The sequence below is a fragment of the Kogia breviceps genome, chromosome 16 (assembly GCF_026419965.1).
Source record: "Kogia breviceps isolate mKogBre1 chromosome 16, mKogBre1 haplotype 1, whole genome shotgun sequence".
Lineage (NCBI taxonomy): Eukaryota > Metazoa > Chordata > Mammalia > Artiodactyla > Physeteridae > Kogia > Kogia breviceps.
This window is the reverse complement of record NC_081325.1, coordinates 15165038-15171037: the sequence shown is the minus strand read 5'-3', so window position 1 is coordinate 15171037 and position 6000 is coordinate 15165038.

Below are 6000 nucleotides of genomic sequence, written 5' to 3'. Positions count from 1 at the left end.
ACAGACATGTAAATAATCACCTTTGAGGGTGACAAATGCTGGAAGACAGTGACTAAAGTTTCCCTGATGAGTCAGGACAGCTTCACAAAGAGGGTGACGTGTGATCTGCAGGATAATTCGGAGTAAGGAAAGTGGAAGCAGAGAGGGCGTTTCAGGCTTCGGAGGAATGAGACCCAGGCACCTGGCTCAAGAAAAGAGACTTTCAAATTGTTCATTTGAGTAATAAGTACCCTCCTACTCTGGACACAGAACTGTGCTTGGCACTTGGGGGAAGGAGAGTAAGTAAGTGGTATGGCCCCTACCCTCAAGGTGTTCGTGTGCCACTTGGATGCCTAAGACTTGCAAATATTAGAGAAGGAAGGGGAAACGACACAAGCAAATGCCATGGGGTGCATCACAGATATTAAGTGATGGGGGGTTATTGTAAAAGGGTGAGAGAGATGTGGGCTGACAGTGTTTAGGGAAGTCTTTCTGGGTCAAAGGTATTCGGACAAGAGAAGCATCATTTAAACAAACAACACAAAGCAAACAAGCAAACTGGTGAGAGAACAGGTTGTATGTTTCTTCCTTCACTGACAGGAAGAAAATTAGTGTGAGCAGAATGGGGAAATCCTGGTGAGCAGGGTGGAGGGTAGGAGGAGGGTGTGCTGGAAAGCATGTAATTCAGAGACCTGACTTCGCGTGAGACTGGTCAAGGATTTGGGGGGAAATGGGAAAAAAAAAGGCTTTATTTTTTCAGAGTCTTTAACGAGAGAACGGGTCTAGTAAAACCTACCTCACAGGCTTGTGAGGATCAAATGAGGCAATTTATGTGAAAACATTTTGTAAACTGCTATGTACTATAAATATGGGGGTGATTATCAATGGATGGGATTCTTGAACACTGGTCCCTTTCTAAGAAGCCACAGCCCGTGCCTGGGTATTTCAGCTTTCATGAATGGCATTTTTCAGCATGAAGATATACATTGTGTGCCGAATTTAGATCTTCCCTCCGAGAGCCAACCTCAGAACCAAAACGTTTCTAGTTGAACAGCCTATATATTTTTTTTAAAAAGCAAAAGATGGTTTCCAGTTTATTTTATCTTAAATGATAAACTCAACAATTTTTATGGTTTAAATGTTTACATAATAATATTAAATTACTAACGGTTAACATTTTAGTGATTTTAGTGTGCATGAGTTTTCTTAATCTTTCTTTCTTAAGATTGCTAAAGAAAAAAAATGGAAGAACTTGCTTTATTTAAATGGAAAAGTGTTCATTGCTGATCTGATTAATGGATGTTCTTTTGGGAAGCATTCTTTGGAAATGAAAACAATGCTTCTGACCTTAAAATGTCCATGGATGACCTGATTTTTCCCAAGTGAAACACTAGGGTTTAAAATAACTGAGCGTGATTCTAGGCCAAATGTACCCCAAGGATTTTACTGGCCATTCTCCCATCCAGCTACTCAGCTATGCCCACTAAAGTGACATAAATACAATAAACACTATTTTTAAAATTCATTCTTTTATGTAGCAGAGAGTGATATTTTAAGAAGAAAAGTACATTTTACAAATACAGTTTCCTATAAATTTGCACAAAAGGAGAATTTCCAGAGTAGGTTTAGTTATTTTTCTCATTTGGAGAATGACACTCTTTTTCACACATAAAACTTCAGACCGTCCCTCCCATCACTCTTCTTAAAGTTTTCACTGTTTGTGAGAAAACACCAAAAGTAAAACTGTTACCTTGTTCCACAGAGCTTCTGCCTCAGCTAAGCTCTGGGCCACGTGTGTCTATTGCGGGTCTAACATCTGTTCAGCTCATGGACTGATCTTCACTTTTCTGATTTAGTTTCACTGCATTTCTTGGAAGAACTACCCACTTGGATCTGCTCAATGATATATTACTGAGTTCCTCACCATCACGGGTTTTTTCCTCTCCCAATACATCTGGAAAAAAAATGGATTTGAAAATGTCAGGTACAAATTACATTTCCACATTCAAGGAAGGAAAAAAGATAGTAGATGGCTACCACTTCTCATTTCAAATTGCTCGAAATACTTCTCAAATATGGCTAAAGTCCTTCATATTTTCAGGTACACTGTACTTACTTCCTTGAGAAGAAGAAAACACTTTTATTTTTTTGCTCATTTTATAAGTGTAATGAAAACACGGTAGCTCAGCTATCTGGTAAAATTCTAGAAAATAAAAATAAGGGTTTTTTTGTTTGTTTTTTTGCGGTACACGGGCCTCTCACTGTTGCGGCCTCTCCCGTTGCGGAGCACAGGCTCCGGACGCGCAGGCCCAGCGGCCATGGCTCACGGGCCCAGCCGCTCCGCGGCATGTGGGATCTTCCTGGACCGGGGCACGAACCCGCATCCCCTGCCTCAGCAGGCGGACTCCCAACCACTGCGCCACCAGGGAAGCCCTCCATAAGCTTTTTTTTTTTTTTTTTTTTTTTTTGCGGTATGCGGGCCTCTCACTGCTGTGGCCTCTCCCGTTGCGGAGCACAGGCTCCGGACGCGCAGGCCTAGCGGCCATGGCTCACGGGCTTAGTTGCTCCGCGGCATGTGGGATCTTCCCGGACCAGGGCACGAACCCGTGTCCCCTGCATCGGCAGGCGGATTCTCAACCACTGCGCCACCAGGGAAGCCCCATAAGCTTTTTTGAGTGGACTTGAGACTAAAAAAAAGAATAAAGATTGAGGACCCCTTTAGGGAGTAGAAGTGACAGAACCTGTGGACTAATTAGATGTGGGATTGCGGAAGAAGGAAGAGAGTAGAGTCTAGGATGATGGTCAGACTGTGAATTGGACAGTGGGACCTTTCACCAGGACAGGGAGTACGGGGGGGAAGGAGCCTTGGGTGGGGAGATACCAAGCTCCATTTGGCACATGTGACATTTAAAGGCCTGTGAGACATCCAGGTGAAGATGCCATTAAAGTCTCCGGAGCTAAGGAGGAAAAGTGAGTCTTACTCATCAGTGGTGGAAACTGAAGCCATGGGGTGAATGAGAGAGCATGTAGAGATGGGAGAGAATGCAAAGAGAAGCGATAGAAGGACAGAACTGTGTAGGACAATATTTAAGGAGAAGAAGAACCTAAAGAACATCAATTCTGACTTAGTCCAAACTTTCATGTTGAAGAAAAATACATATTATCTGTACAAAAGAGTCATCAGAGATTTAGAGATCAAATCGGATTTTTATAATAGTAATAAGACAAAGAACTAGGTGTCAAAGATCAAAAGCAAGGTCAATTAAGTTGATTATTCTAAGCTTCATATTTGAGAAATCTAGGCTATCGTAATTTGAGAAAATATTTTAAGACTTTTAATCAAAATATATTACAGAAAAGTGTACATATTATAAAAATAAAATTTGATAATTTTTAATAAACTGAACATACTCACTTAACCAGAACCCAGAAAAATAAATTGTAAATTTACCGACACCTCAGAAACCCCTCCTTGTGGTCCCATCCACTAACTACCCCTCAAGGTAACAATTACTCTGACTTGTAACAGCTCAGAATACTTTAGCCAGTTTATATATTTTATATATCATAATCATACATTATCTACTCTCTTGTATCTGTCTTCTATGCTCAACTTTATGTCTAAGAGATTCATCCATATGTGTGTAGATATGTATATATCATTCATTTATCTCTGTATGGTATTCCATTAAGTGAATATTCCATAATATAGTCATCAATTTTTAAAGTCAGTGGGCATTTGGGTAGCTTCCAGTTTGGGGCTACATAATGCTGCTGTTAATATTCTAGACGGTGGCTTTTAGTGACTAAATATAGGAGTGGACTTATTGGATCATAAGATATGCCTGTATTTAGTTTTACTTTTCCCACATGGTAGTACCAGTTTACACTCAAGCATCAATGTATGAGTTCCAGTTGGATTGAAAGTTTTCAAGCAGAGGAGAAAATGTTGCAAAGGAATTTCTTCACTGAGAAGAAACTCACTCAAATACACTCAAAGCCCCAAACTAGTTAATGTAATACTTTTTTCTCATTTTAATTTTCCGTGGGCTAAATGACTAGGGATAAAAATAGAAATTATTCTACTACTACGTATATAATTTTTATTAATTCATTAGTAAACTACAACCCCCTTGTCTTATAACTAAACCCTGACTTTTTTTTTTAACATCTTTATTGGAGTATAACTGTTTTACAATACTGTATTAGTTTCTCCTTTACAACAAAGTGAATCGGTTATACATATACATATGTTCCCATATCTCTTGTGCCACCCTCCCTCCCACCCTCCCTATCCCACCCCTCTAAGTGGTCACAAAGCACCAAGCTGATCTCCCTGTGCTATGCAGCAGCTTCCCACTAGCTATCTAATTTACATTTGGTAGTGTATATATGTCCCTGCCACTCTCTCACTTCATCACATCTTACCCTTCCCCCTCCCCATATCCTCAAGTCCATGCTCTAGTAGGTTTGTGTTTTATTCCTGTCCTATCACTAACCTCTTCATGACATTTTTTTTTCTTAGATTCCATATATATGTGTTAGCATACGGTATTTGTTTTTCTCCCTCTGACTTATTTCACTCTGTATGACAGACTCCAGGTCTATCCACCTCATTACAAATAACTCAGTTTCATTTCTTTTTATGGCTGAGTAATATTCCATTGTATATATGTGCCACATCTTCTTTATCCATTCATCTGTTGATGGACACTTAGGTTGCTTCCATGTCCTGGCTATTGCAAATAGAGCTGCAATGAACATTTTGGTACATGACTCTTTTTGAATTATGGTTTTCTCAGGGTATATGCCCAGTAGTGGGATTGCAGGGTCGTAAGGTAGTTCTATTTGTAGTTTTTTAAGGAACCTCCAAAGTGTTCTCCATGTGGCTGTATCAATTTACATTCCCACCAGCAGTGCAAGAGTGTTCCCTTTTCTCCACACCCTCTCCAGCATTTATTGTTTCTAGAGTTTTTGATGATGGCCAATCTGACCGGTGTGATATGATATCTCATTGTACTTTTTATTTGCATTTCTCTAATGATTAATGATGTTGAGCATTCTTTCATGTGTTTGTTGGCAATCTGTATATCTTCTTTGGAGAAATGTCTATTTAGTTCTTCTTCCCATTTTTGGATTGGGTTGTTTGTTTTTTTGTTATTGAGCTGCATGAGTTGCTTATACATTTTAGATATTAATCCTTTATCATTTGCTTCATTTGCAAATATTTTCTCCCATTCTGAGGGTTGTCTTTTGGTCTTGTTTATGGTATCCTTTGCTGTGCCAAAGCTTTTAAGTTTCATTAGGTCCCATTTGTTTATTTTTGTTTTTATTTCCATTTCTCTAGGAGGTGGGTCATAAAGGATCTCGCTGTGATTTATATCATAGAGTAAACACTGACTTTCTTAAAGTCCAATTCAAATGCCACTGTTTCCATAAGGTTTATCCTCTCAATTAGCAATGATGTCTTTCATTCAAACTCTTTTTCACTTTATGCTGTTTATACTCCAGCTCATATTTTGATTACGTTGTATATCTTATCACCTCTGATTTATTACAGGCTTGAGGGAAGGGATTGTACTTTTTAAAAATATATATTATTGTCTATTCCACATAGGCTTTTGCTCATAAAGGGAGATTTTCATATATTTGTTCAGTGAATAAATAATTTTCACATTTATTATGATGAGTCCCACTCATTTATTTCTAGCATCACCATGTGTCAGTGTCTCTTTGCCTTAGGGAACAAATGACTAAAGACTCGATTTCATAAAATTTTAGTTTGAAGCTCATCTCCACCTAGCCCCAGGGAGCAGGGTGTGGGAAAGAATGTAGAGGGAAGGCAGAAAGTCAAGCAATTTTTACTGTTCACAGGAATGCAGTGCAATATGCTCTCTTGGAGCTCTGGGGATTTAAGTATCAGAGGGATTGCTGGCAGCTTGGATTTGCATATGCAGCACTGTTTTGGAATGCTCATACGGTGTGTGATTGTGCTGTGCCTGGAACTGACAGTGCCATCTG